This window comes from Staurois parvus, unplaced genomic scaffold (assembly GCF_062004578.1).
Source record: "Staurois parvus isolate SC_StPar_1 unplaced genomic scaffold, SC_StPar_1.0 ptg000390l, whole genome shotgun sequence".
NCBI classification, from domain to species: Eukaryota; Metazoa; Chordata; class Amphibia; order Anura; family Ranidae; genus Staurois; species Staurois parvus.
In genome coordinates this window covers 4743227-4755699 of record NW_028318186.1, presented here as the reverse complement: position 1 = coordinate 4755699, position 12473 = coordinate 4743227, and the positions used below count along the sequence as shown (strand labels likewise).

Genomic DNA, 12473 nt, shown 5'->3' with positions numbered 1-12473 from the left:
GGCTGATGCGATCACATGTAGTTGAGGAATGCATTATGGGTCAGCGCGCCTTGTCTGCGCGCCTTCCCAGACATCCCCGCTCCGTCGCCGCACATGTCAGCCGCCATTTTCTGAAAAATTTCGATTCGCGCGTCCGAATTAGGCTATTTTTCGGATTCGGCACGAATCAAAATTTTTCCGATATTCGACTCGAATTCCACTTCGGATACTTCGATTCGCTCATCTCTAGAGATGACAAAGCTCCAATAGCCTTTGGTTCGCAATCATGAGTTAACCACTCTGCCATTTCTCTCGCTATGCAGCACAGCACATCTGAGAAAAGAGTTCTGATTTTCATGTTGGAGGAGAGTATAGAAGGTTGACTGTTAGTCTTTGGAATGATGATTCTACCAGTAAGCACAGGGACTTGTTTTGACAAGTGCTTTTGTAGTCTTTTTATAGTCCCTGTATGTAACTTCCATTTTTAGGGCATACCCTTAGGTTGTTGTCCGACAGGTCTACAATTTGTACCCTTGAACCAGGTTTTTGTACTCATTATAGGTGATTATTATTTTTTTGCGTTTTTAACTTGTGTTATTGTATACATTTTTTTTTCTTTTTTTTGCCTCTATTTATTGGTATTGTTTCCTTATTCCCCAATAAACAATCCTTCTTTCATTTTCAGTGTGTCAGGAAATGTAGTAAACTCTTAGAACTGATTTCTTGGCAAAGCACCTGATTAGGTTTCCAACGGTGAACTTTTTCAAAGTTGGCAGAACGGCATTTCATTGTCAAGCCAACAGTGCCAAGAAATCGACTTTGGCACAGCTTTTTGACCTTCTGCTCTCACGCTTGTACGAAAGGATCACGTGGTGATATTACTTCAAGTAGATGAAATGACTTCTTGATTTAACAAGAGGCATTTGTTAGTTGCTGAAAGCAGCCTATATTTTCATCTTATGTTGTGTGTTTTAAAACCTTTTTCAGAGCTTTCAATTGCCACAACTGCTATAAATGTTTACCAGGAGTGGGGTTCGAACCCACGTGGATATTCATCCATTGGATCTTAAGTCCAACGCCTTAACCACTCGGCCATCCTGGTGACTGTTGTCTGTTCACTGTGAGAGAGTGCTTTTTTTCACTTTGATGTAAACCACTGCAGGTGGCCTTTTACCATTCATTTTTGACTCTGCCATTCACAACAGGAATTTGCTCTGAAGGATGTTTCTTATTACCATATGAGATGACAAAGCTCCAATAGCTTTTGGTTCGCAATCATGAGTTAACCACTCTGCCATTTCTCTCGCTATGCAGCACAGCACATCTGAGAAAAGAGTTCTGATTTTCATGTTGGAGGAGAGTATAGAAGGTTGACTGTTAGCCTTTGGAATGATGATTCTACCAGTAATCACAGGGACTTGTTCTGACAAGTGCTTTTGTAGTCTTTTTATAGTCCCTGTATGTAACTTCCATTTTTAGGGCATACCCTTAGGTTGTTGTCCGACAGGTCTACAATTTGTACCTTTGAACCAGGTTTTTGTACTCATTATAGGTGATTATTATTTTTTTGCGTTTTTAACTTGTGTTATTGTATACATTTTTTTTTCTTTTTTTTGCCTCTATTTATTGGTATTGTTGCCTTATTCCCCAATAAACAATCCTTCTTTCATTTTCAGTGTCAGGAAATGTAGTAAACTCTTAGAACTGATTTCTTGGCAAAGCACCTGATTAGGTTTCCAACGGTGAACTTTTTCAAAGTTGGCAGAACGGCATTTCATTGTCAAGCCAGCAGTGCCAAGAAATCGACTTTGGCACAGCTTTTTGACCTTCTGCTCTCACGCTTGTACGAAAGGATCACGTGGTGATACTACTTCAAGTAGATGAAATGACTTCTTGATTTAACAAGAGGCATTTGTTAGTTGCTGAAAGCAGCCTATATTTTCATCTTATGTTGTGTGTTTTAAAACCTTTTTCTGAGCTTTCAATTGCCACAACTGCTATAAATGTTTACCAGGACTGGGGTTCGAACCCACGTGGATATTCATCCATTGGATCTTAAGTCCAACGCCTTAACCACTCGGCCATCCTGGTGATTGTTATCTGTCCCCTGAGAGAGAGTGCTTTTTTTCACTTTGATGTAAACCACTGCAGGTGGCCTTTTACCATTCATTTTTCACTCTGCCATTCACAACAGGAATTTGCTCTGAAGGATGTTTCTTATTACCATATGAGATGACAAAGCTCCAATAGCTTTTGGTTCGCAATCATGAGTTAACCACTCTGCCATTTCTCTCGCTATGCAGCACAGCACATCTGAGAAAAGAGTGCTGATTTTCATGTTGGAGGAGAGTATAGAAGGTTGACTGTTAGCCTTTGGAATGATGATTCTACCAGTAAGCACAGGGACTTGTTCTGACAAGTGCTTTTGTAGTCTTTTTATAGTCCCTGTATGTAACTTCCATTTTTAGGGCATACCCTTAGGTTGTTGTCCGACAGGTCTACAATTTGTACCCTTGAACCAGGTTTTTGTACTCATTATAGGTGATTATTATTTTTTTGCGTTTTTAACTTGTGTTATTGTATACATGATTTTTTTTCTTTTTTTTTGCCTCTATTTATTGGTATTGTTGCCTTATTCCCCAATAAACAATCCTTCTTTAATTTTCAGTGTGTCAGGAAATGTAGTAAACTCTTAGAACTGATTTCTTGGCAAAGCACCTGATTAGGTTTCCAACGGTGAACTTTTTCAAAGTTGGCAGAACGGCATTTCATTGTCAAGCCAACAGTGCCAAGAAATCGACTTTGGCACAGCTTTTTGACCTTCTGCTCTCACGCTTGTACGAAAGGATCACGTGGTGATACTACTTCAAGTAGATGAAATGACTTCTTGATTTAACAAGAGGCATTTGTTAGTTGCTGAAAGCAGCCTATATTTTCATCTTATGTTGTGTGTTTTAAAACCTTTTTCAGAGCTTTCAATTGCCACAACTGCTATAAATGTTTACCAGGAGTGGGGTTCGAACCCACGTGGATATTTATCCATTGGATCTTAAGTCCAACGCCTTAACCACTCGGCCATCCTGGTGACTGTTGTTTGGACACTGTGAGAGAGTGCTTTTTTTCACTTTGTCGAAAACCAGTGCAGGTGGCCTGTTACCATTCATTTTTGACTCTGCCATTCACAACAGGGATTTGCTCTGAAGGATGTTTCTTATTACCATATGAGATGACAAAGCTCCAATAGCCTTTGGTTCGCAATCATGAGTTAACCACTCTGCCATTTCTCTCGCTATGCAGCACAGGACATCTGAGAAAAGAGTTCTGATTTTCATGTTGGAGGAGAGTATAGAAGGTTGACTGTTAGCCTTTGGAATGATGATTCTACCAGTAAGCACAGGGACTTGTTCTGACAAGTGCTTTTGTAGTCTTTTTATAGTCCCTGTATGTAACTTCCATTTTTAGGGCATACCCTTAGGTTGTTGTCCGACAGGTCTACAATTTGTACCCTTGAACCAGGTTTTTGTACTCATTATAGGTGATTATTATTTTTTTGCGTTTTTAACTTGTGTTATTGTATACATGATTTTTTTTCTTTTTTTTTGCCTCTATTTATTGGTATTGTTGCCTTATTCCCCAATAAACAATCCTTCTTTAATTTTCAGTGTGTCAGGAAATGTAGTAAACTCTTAGAACTGATTTCTTGGCAAAGCACCTGATTAGGTTTCCAACGGTGAACTTTTTCAAAGTTGGCAGAACGGCATTTCATTGTCAAGCCAACAGTGCCAAGAAATCGACTTTGGCACAGCTTTTTGACCTTCTGCTCTCACGCTTGTACGAAAGGATCACGTGGTGATATTACTTCAAGTAGATGAAATGACTTCTTGATTTAACAAGAGGCATTTGTTAGTTGCTGAAAGCAGCCTATATTTTCATCTTATGTTGTGTGTTTTAAAACCTTTTTCAGAGCTTTCAATTGCCACAACTGCTATAAATGTTTACCAGGAGTGGGGTTCGAACCCACGTGGATATTCATCCATTGGATCTTAAGTCCAACGCCTTAACCACTCGGCCATCCTGGTGACTGTTGTTTGGACACTGTGAGAGAGTGCTTTTTTTCACTTTGTCGAAAACCAGTGCAGGTGGCCTGTTACCATTCATTTTTGACTCTGCCATTCACAACAGGGATTTGCTCTGAAGGATGTTTCTTGTTACCATATGAGATGACAAAGCTCCAATAGCCTTTGGTTCGCAATCATGAGTTAACCACTCTGCCATTTCTCTCGCTATGCAGCACAGGACATCTGAGAAAAGAGTTCTGATTTTCATGTTGGAGGAGAGTATAGAAGGTTGACTGTTAGCCTTTGGAATGATGATTCTACCAGTAAGCACAGGGACTTGTTTTGACAAGTGCTTTTGTAGTCTTTTTATAGTCCCTGTATGTAACTTCCATTTTTAGGGCATACCCTTAGGTTGTTGTCCGACAGGTCTACAATTTGTACCCTTGAACCAGGTTTTTGTACTCATTATAGGTGATTATTATTTTTTTGCGTTTTTAACTTGTGTTATTGTATACATGATTTTTTTTCTTTTTTTTTGCCTCTATTTATTGGTATTGTTGCCTTATTCCCCAATAAACAATCCTTCTTTAATTTTCAGTGTGTCAGGAAATGTAGTAAACTCTTAGAAGTGATTTCTTGGCAAAGCACCTGATTAGGTTTCCAACGGTGAACTTTTTCAAAGTTGGCAGAACGGCATTTCATTGTCAAGCCAACAGTGCCAAGAAATCGACTTTGGCACAGCTTTTTGACCTTCTGCTCTCACGCTTGTACGAAAGGATCACGTGGTGATATTACTTCAAGTAGATGAAATGACTTCTTGATTTAACAAGAGGCATTTGTTAGTTGCTGAAAGCAGCCTATATTTTCATCTTATGTTGTGTGTTTTAAAACCTTTTTCAGAGCTTTCAATTGCCACAACTGCTATAAATGTTTACCAGGAGTGGGGTTCGAACCCACGTGGATATTCATCCATTGGATCTTAAGTCCAACGCCTTAACCACTCGGCCATCCTGGTGACTGTTGTTTGGACACTGTGAGAGAGTGCTTTTTTTCACTTTGTCGAAAACCAGTGCAGGTGGCCTGTTACCATTCATTTTTGACTCTGCCATTCACAACAGGGATTTGCTCTGAAGGATGTTTCTTATTACCATATGAGATGACAAAGCTCCAATAGCCTTTGGTTCGCAATCATGAGTTAACCACTCTGCCATTTCTCTCGCTATGCAGCACAGGACATCTGAGAAAAGAGTTCTGATTTTCATGTTGGAGGAGAGTATAGAAGGTTGACTGTTAGCCTTTGGAATGATGATTCTACCAGTAATCACATGGACTTGTTCTGACAAGTGCTTTTGTAGTCTTTTTATAGTCCCTGTATGTAACTTCCATTTTTAGGGCATACCCTTAGGTTGTTGTCCGACAGGTCTACAATTTGTACCCTTGAACCAGGTTTTTGTACTCATTATAGGTGATTATTATTTTTTTGCGTTTTTAACTTGTGTTATTGTATACATTTTTTTTTCGCCTCTATTTATTGGTATTGTTTCCTTATTCCCCAATAAACAATCCTTCTTTCATTTTCAGTGTGTCAGGAAATGTAGTAAACTCTTAGAACTGATTTCTTGGCAAAGCACCTGATTAGGTTTCCAACGGTGAACTTTTTCAAAGTTGGCAGAACGGCATTTCATTGTCAAGCCAACAGTGCCAAGAAATCGACTTTGGCACAGCTTTTTGACCTTCTGCTCTCACGCTTGTACGAAAGGATCACGTGGTGATATTACTTGAAGTAGATGAAATGACTTCTTGATTTAACAAGAGGCATTTGTTAGTTGCTGAAAGCAGCCTATATTTTCATCTTATGTTGTGTGTTTTAAAACCTTTTTCAGAGCTTTCAATTGCCACAACTGCTATAAATGTTTACCAGGAGTGGGGTTCGAACCCACGTGGATATTCATCCATTGGATCTTAAGTCCAACACCTTAACCACTCGGCCATCCTGGTGACTGTTGTTTGTTCCCTGAGAGAGAGTGCTTTTTTTCACTTTGACGTAAACCACTGCAGGTGGCCTGTTACCTTTCATTTTTGACTCTGCCATTCACAACAGGGATTTGCTCTGAAGGATGTTTCTTATTACCATATGAGATGACAAAGCTCCAATAGCCTTTGGTTCGCAATCATGAGTTAACCACTCTGCCATTTCTCTCGCTATGCAGCACAGGACATCTGAGAAAAGAGTGCTGATTTTCATGTTGGAAGAGAGTATAGAAGGTTGACTGTTAGCCTTTGGAATGATGATTCTACCAGTAAGCACAGGGACTTGTTCTGACTATTGCTTTTGTAGTCTTTTTATAGTCCCTGTATGTAACTTCCATTTTTAGGGCATATCCTTAGGTTGTTGTCCGACAGGTCTACAATTTGTACCCTTGAACCAGGTTTTTGTACTCATTATAGGTGATTATTATTTTTTTGCGTTTTTAACTTGTGTTATTGTATACATGATTTTTTTTCTTTTTTTTTGCCTCTATTTATTGGTATTGTTGCCTTATTCCCCAATAAACAATCCTTCTTTAATTTTCAGTGTGTCAGGAAATGTAGTAAACTCTTAGAAGTGATTTCTTGGCAAAGCACCTGATTAGGTTTCCAACGGTGAACTTTTTCAAAGTTGGCAGAACGGCATTTCATTGTCAAGCCAACAGTGCCAAGAAATCGACTTTGGCACAGCTTTTTGACCTTCTGCTCTCACGCTTGTACGAAAGGATCACGTGGTGATATTACTTCAAGTAGATGAAATGACTTCTTGATTTAACAAGAGGCATTTGTTAGTTGCTGAAAGCAGCCTATATTTTCATCTTATGTTGTGTGTTTTAAAACCTTTTTCAGAGCTTTCAATTGTCACAACTGCTATAAATGTTTACCAGGAGTGGGGTTCGAACCCACGTGGATATTCATCCATTGGATCTTAAGTCCAACGCCTTAACCACTCGGCCATCCTGGTGATTGTTATCTGTCCCCTGAGAGAGAGTGCTTTTTTTCACTTTGATGTAAACCACTGCAGGTGGCCTTTTACCATTCATTTTTCACTCTGCCATTCACAACAGGAATTTGCTCTGAAGGATGTTTCTTATTACCATATGAGATGACAAAGCTCCAATAGCTTTTGGTTCGCAATCATGAGTTAACCACTCTGCCATTTCTCTCGCTATGCAGCACAGCACATCTGAGAAAAGAGTGCTGATTTTCATGTTGGAGGAGAGTATAGAAGGTTGACTGTTAGCCTTTGGAATGATGATTCTACCAGTAAGCACAGGGACTTGTTCTGACAAGTGCTTTTGTAGTCTTTTTATAGTCCCTGTATGTAACTTCCATTTTTAGGGCATACCCTTAGGTTGTTGTCCGACAGGTCTACAATTTGTACCCTTGAACCAGGTTTTTGTACTCATTATAGGTGATTATTATTTTTTTGCGTTTTTAACTTGTGTTATTGTATACATGATTTTTTTTCTTTTTTTTTGCCTCTATTTATTGGTATTGTTGCCTTATTCCCCAATAAACAATCCTTCTTTAATTTTCAGTGTGTCAGGAAATGTAGTAAACTCTTAGAACTGATTTCTTGGCAAAGCACCTGATTAGGTTTCCAACGGTGAACTTTTTCAAAGTTGGCAGAACGGCATTTCATTGTCAAGCCAACAGTGCCAAGAAATCGACTTTGGCACAGCTTTTTGACCTTCTGCTCTCACGCTTGTACGAAAGGATCACGTGGTGATACTACTTCAAGTAGATGAAATGACTTCTTGATTTAACAAGAGGCATTTGTTAGTTGCTGAAAGCAGCCTATATTTTTATCTTATGTTGTGTGTTTTAAAACCTTTTTCAGAGCTTTCAATTGCCACAACTGCTATAAATGTTTACCAGGAGTGGGGTTCGAACCCACGTGGATATTTATCCATTGGATCTTAAGTCCAACGCCTTAACCACTCGGCCATCCTGGTGACTGTTGTTTGGACACTGTGAGAGAGTGCTTTTTTTCACTTTGTCGAAAACCAGTGCAGGTGGCCTGTTACCATTCATTTTTGACTCTGCCATTCACAACAGGGATTTGCTCTGAAGGATGTTTCTTATTACCATATGAGATGACAAAGCTCCAATAGCCTTTGGTTCGCAATCATGAGTTAACCACTCTGCCATTTCTCTCGCTATGCAGCACAGGACATCTGAGAAAAGAGTTCTGATTTTCATGTTGGAGGAGAGTATAGAAGGTTGACTGTTAGCCTTTGGAATGATGATTCTACCAGTAAGCACAGGGACTTGTTCTGACAAGTGCTTTTGTAGTCTTTTTATAGTCCCTGTATGTAACTTCCATTTTTAGGGCATACCCTTAGGTTGTTGTCCGACAGGTCTACAATTTGTACCCTTGAACCAGGTTTTTGTACTCATTATAGGTGATTATTATTTTTTTGCGTTTTTAACTTGTGTTATTGTATACATGATTTTTTTTCTTTTTTTTTGCCTCTATTTATTGGTATTGTTGCCTTATTCCCCAATAAACAATCCTTCTTTAATTTTCAGTGTGTCAGGAAATGTAGTAAACTCTTAGAACTGATTTCTTGGCAAAGCACCTGATTAGGTTTCCAACGGTGAACTTTTTCAAAGTTGGCAGAACGGCATTTCATTGTCAAGCCAACAGTGCCAAGAAATCGACTTTGGCACAGCTTTTTGACCTTCTGCTCTCACGCTTGTACGAAAGGATCACGTGGTGATACTACTTCAAGTAGATGAAATGACTTCTTGATTTAACAAGAGGCATTTGTTAGTTGCTGAAAGCAGCCTATATTTTCATCTTATGTTGTGTGTTTTAAAACCTTTTTCAGAGCTTTCAATTGCCACAACTGCTATAAATGTTTACCAGGAGTGGGGTTCGAACCCACGTGGATATTCATCCATTGGATCTTAAGTCCAACGCCTTAACCACTCGGCCATCCTGGTGACTGTTGTTTGGACACTGTGAGAGAGTGCTTTTTTTCACTTTGTCGAAAACCAGTGCAGGTGGCCTGTTACCATTCATTTTTGACTCTGCCATTCACAACAGGGATTTGCTCTGAAGGATGTTTCTTGTTACCATATGAGATGACAAAGCTCCAATAGCCTTTGGTTCGCAATCATGAGTTAACCACTCTGCCATTTCTCTCGCTATGCAGCACAGGACATCTGAGAAAAGAGTTCTGATTTTCATGTTGGAGGAGAGTATAGAAGGTTGACTGTTAGCCTTTGGAATGATGATTCTACCAGTAAGCACAGGGACTTGTTCTGACAAGTGCTTTTGTAGTCTTTTTATAGTCCCTGTATGTAACTTCCATTTTTAGGGCATACCCTTAGGTTGTTGTCCGACAGGTCTACAATTTGTACCCTTGAACCAGGTTTTTGTACTCATTATAGGTGATTATTATTTTTTTGCGTTTTTAACTTGTGTTATTGTATACATGATTTTTTTTCTTTTTTTTTGCCTCTATTTATTGGTATTGTTGCCTTATTCCCCAATAAACAATCCTTCTTTAATTTTCAGTGTGTCAGGAAATGTAGTAAACTCTTAGAACTGATTTCTTGGCAAAGCACCTGATTAGGTTTCCAACGGTGAACTTTTTCAAAGTTGGCAGAACGGCATTTCATTGTCAAGCCAACAGTGCCAAGAAATCGACTTTGGCACAGCTTTTTGACCTTCTGCTCTCACGCTTGTACGAAAGGATCACGTGGTGATACTACTTCAAGTAGATGAAATGACTTCTTGATTTAACAAGAGGCATTTGTTAGTTGCTGAAAGCAGCCTATATTTTCATCTTATGTTGTGTGTTTTAAAACCTTTTTCAGAGCTTTCAATTGCCACAACTGCTATAAATGTTTACCAGGAGTGGGGTTCGAACCCACGTGGATATTCATCCATTGGATCTTAAGTCCAACGCCTTAACCACTCGGCCATCCTGGTGACTGTTGTTTGGACACTGTGAGAGAGTGCTTTTTTTCACTTTGTCGAAAACCAGTGCAGGTGGCCTGTTACCATTCATTTTTGACTCTGCCATTCACAACAGGGATTTGCTCTGAAGGATGTTTCTTGTTACCATATGAGATGACAAAGCTCCAATAGCCTTTGGTTCGCAATCATGAGTTAACCACTCTGCCATTTCTCTCGCTATGCAGCACAGGACATCTGAGAAAAGAGTTCTGATTTTCATGTTGGAGGAGAGTATAGAAGGTTGACTGTTAGCCTTTGGAATGATGATTCTACCAGTAAGCACAGGGACTTGTTTTGACAAGTGCTTTTGTAGTCTTTTTATAGTCCCTGTATGTAACTTCCATTTTTAGGGCATACCCTTAGGTTGTTGTCCGACAGGTCTACAATTTGTACCCTTGAACCAGGTTTTTGTACTCATTATAGGTGATTATTATTTTTTTGCGTTTTTAACTTGTGTTATTGTATACATGATTTTTTTTCTTTTTTTTTGCCTCTATTTATTGGTATTGTTGCCTTATTCCCCAATAAACAATCCTTCTTTAATTTTCAGTGTGTCAGGAAATGTAGTAAACTCTTAGAAGTGATTTCTTGGCAAAGCACCTGATTAGGTTTCCAACGGTGAACTTTTTCAAAGTTGGCAGAACGGCATTTCATTGTCAAGCCAACAGTGCCAAGAAATCGACTTTGGCACAGCTTTTTGACCTTCTGCTCTCACGCTTGTACGAAAGGATCACGTGGTGATATTACTTCAAGTAGATGAAATGACTTCTTGATTTAACAAGAGGCATTTGTTAGTTGCTGAAAGCAGCCTATATTTTCATCTTATGTTGTGTGTTTTAAAACCTTTTTCAGAGCTTTCAATTGCCACAACTGCTATAAATGTTTACCAGGAGTGGGGTTCGAACCCACGTGGATATTCATCCATTGGATCTTAAGTCCAACGCCTTAACCACTCGGCCATCCTGGTGACTGTAGTTTGGACACTGTGAGAGAGTGCTTTTTTTCACTTTGTCGAAAACCAGTGCAGGTGGCCTGTTACCATTCATTTTTGACTCTGCCATTCACAACAGGGATTTGCTCTGAAGGATGTTTCTTATTACCATATGAGATGACAAAGCTCCAATAGCCTTTGGTTCGCAATCATGAGTTAACCACTCTGCCATTTCTCTCGCTATGCAGCACAGGACATCTGAGAAAAGAGTTCTGATTTTCATGTTGGAGGAGAGTATAGAAGGTTGACTGTTAGCCTTTGGAATGATGATTCTACCAGTAATCACAGGGACTTGTTCTGACAAGTGCTTTTGTAGTCTTTTTATAGTCCCTGTATGTAACTTCCATTTTTAGGGCATACCCTTAGGTTGTTGTCCGACAGGTCTACAATTTGTACCCTTGAACCAGGTTTTTGTACTCATTATAGGTGATTATTATTTTTTTGCGTTTTTAACTTGTGTTATTGTATACATTTTTTTTTCGCCTCTATTTATTGGTATTGTTTCCTTATTCCCCAATAAACAATCCTTCTTTCATTTTCAGTGTGTCAGGAAATGTAGTAAACTCTTAGAACTGATTTCTTGGCAAAGCACCTGATTAGGTTTCCAACGGTGAACTTTTTCAAAGTTGGCAGAACGGCATTTCATTGTCAAGCCAACAGTGCCAAGAAATCGACTTTGGCACAGCTTTTTGACCTTCTGCTCTCACGCTTGTACGAAAGGATCACGTGGTGATACTACTTCAAGTAGATGAAATGACTTCTTGATTTAACAAGAGGCATTTGTTAGTTGCTGAAAGCAGCCTATATTTTCATCTTATGTTGTGTGTTTTAAAACCTTTTTCAGAGCTTTCAATTGCCACAACTGCTATAAATGTTTACCAGGAGTGGGGTTCGAACCCACGTGGATATTCATCCATTGGATCTTAAGTCCAACGCCTTAACCACTCGGCCATCCTGGTGACTGTTGTTTGGACACTGTGAGAGAGTGCTTTTTTTCACTTTGTCGAAAACCAGTGCAGGTGGCCTGTTACCATTCATTTTTGACTCTGCCATTCACAACAGGGATTTGCTCTGAAGGATGTTTCTTGTTACCATATGAGATGACAAAGCTCCAATAGCCTTTGGTTCGCAATCATGAGTTAACCACTCTGCCATTTCTCTCGCTATGCAGCACAGGACATCTGAGAAAAGAGTTCTGATTTTCATGTTGGAGGAGAGTATAGAAGGTTGACTGTTAGCCTTTGGAATGATGATTCTACCAGTAAGCACAGGGACTTGTTTTGACAAGTGCTTTTGTAGTCTTTTTATAGTCCCTGTATGTAACTTCCATTTTTAGGGCATACCCTTAGGTTGTTGTCCGACAGGTCTACAATTTGTACCCTTGAACCAGGTTTTTGTACTCATTATAGGTGATTATTATTTTTTTGCGTTTTTAACTTGTGTT

General features: G+C 39.3%; 12 non-coding genes across 12 annotated transcripts; all 12 read right to left on the bottom strand.

Moving 5' to 3' along the window:
- Positions 1-998: 998 nt before the first annotated feature.
- On the bottom strand, positions 999-1081 carry TRNAL-UAA (transfer RNA leucine (anticodon UAA)). Its single transcript has one exon. It is a non-coding gene; the product is annotated as a tRNA-Leu (tRNA).
- A 906-nt stretch (positions 1082-1987) lies between these two features.
- TRNAL-UAA (transfer RNA leucine (anticodon UAA)) lies at positions 1988-2070 on the bottom strand. The gene has a single exon. It is a non-coding gene; the product is annotated as a tRNA-Leu (tRNA).
- A 911-nt stretch (positions 2071-2981) lies between these two features.
- On the bottom strand, positions 2982-3064 carry TRNAL-UAA (transfer RNA leucine (anticodon UAA)). Its single transcript has one exon. It is a non-coding gene; the product is annotated as a tRNA-Leu (tRNA).
- Positions 3065-3975: 911 nt separating this feature from the next.
- TRNAL-UAA (transfer RNA leucine (anticodon UAA)) lies at positions 3976-4058 on the bottom strand. The gene has a single exon. It is a non-coding gene; the product is annotated as a tRNA-Leu (tRNA).
- A 911-nt stretch (positions 4059-4969) lies between these two features.
- On the bottom strand, positions 4970-5052 carry TRNAL-UAA (transfer RNA leucine (anticodon UAA)). Its single transcript has one exon. It is a non-coding gene; the product is annotated as a tRNA-Leu (tRNA).
- Positions 5053-5952: 900 nt separating this feature from the next.
- Positions 5953-6035, bottom strand: TRNAL-UAA (transfer RNA leucine (anticodon UAA)). The gene has a single exon. It is a non-coding gene; the product is annotated as a tRNA-Leu (tRNA).
- A 911-nt stretch (positions 6036-6946) lies between these two features.
- On the bottom strand, positions 6947-7029 carry TRNAL-UAA (transfer RNA leucine (anticodon UAA)). Its single transcript has one exon. It is a non-coding gene; the product is annotated as a tRNA-Leu (tRNA).
- A 911-nt stretch (positions 7030-7940) lies between these two features.
- TRNAL-UAA (transfer RNA leucine (anticodon UAA)) lies at positions 7941-8023 on the bottom strand. The gene has a single exon. It is a non-coding gene; the product is annotated as a tRNA-Leu (tRNA).
- Positions 8024-8934: 911 nt separating this feature from the next.
- Positions 8935-9017, bottom strand: TRNAL-UAA (transfer RNA leucine (anticodon UAA)). Its single transcript has one exon. It is a non-coding gene; the product is annotated as a tRNA-Leu (tRNA).
- Positions 9018-9928: 911 nt separating this feature from the next.
- On the bottom strand, positions 9929-10011 carry TRNAL-UAA (transfer RNA leucine (anticodon UAA)). Its single transcript has one exon. It is a non-coding gene; the product is annotated as a tRNA-Leu (tRNA).
- Positions 10012-10922: 911 nt separating this feature from the next.
- Positions 10923-11005, bottom strand: TRNAL-UAA (transfer RNA leucine (anticodon UAA)). The gene has a single exon. It is a non-coding gene; the product is annotated as a tRNA-Leu (tRNA).
- A 900-nt stretch (positions 11006-11905) lies between these two features.
- TRNAL-UAA (transfer RNA leucine (anticodon UAA)) lies at positions 11906-11988 on the bottom strand. Its single transcript has one exon. It is a non-coding gene; the product is annotated as a tRNA-Leu (tRNA).
- Positions 11989-12473: the final 485 nt, after the last annotated feature.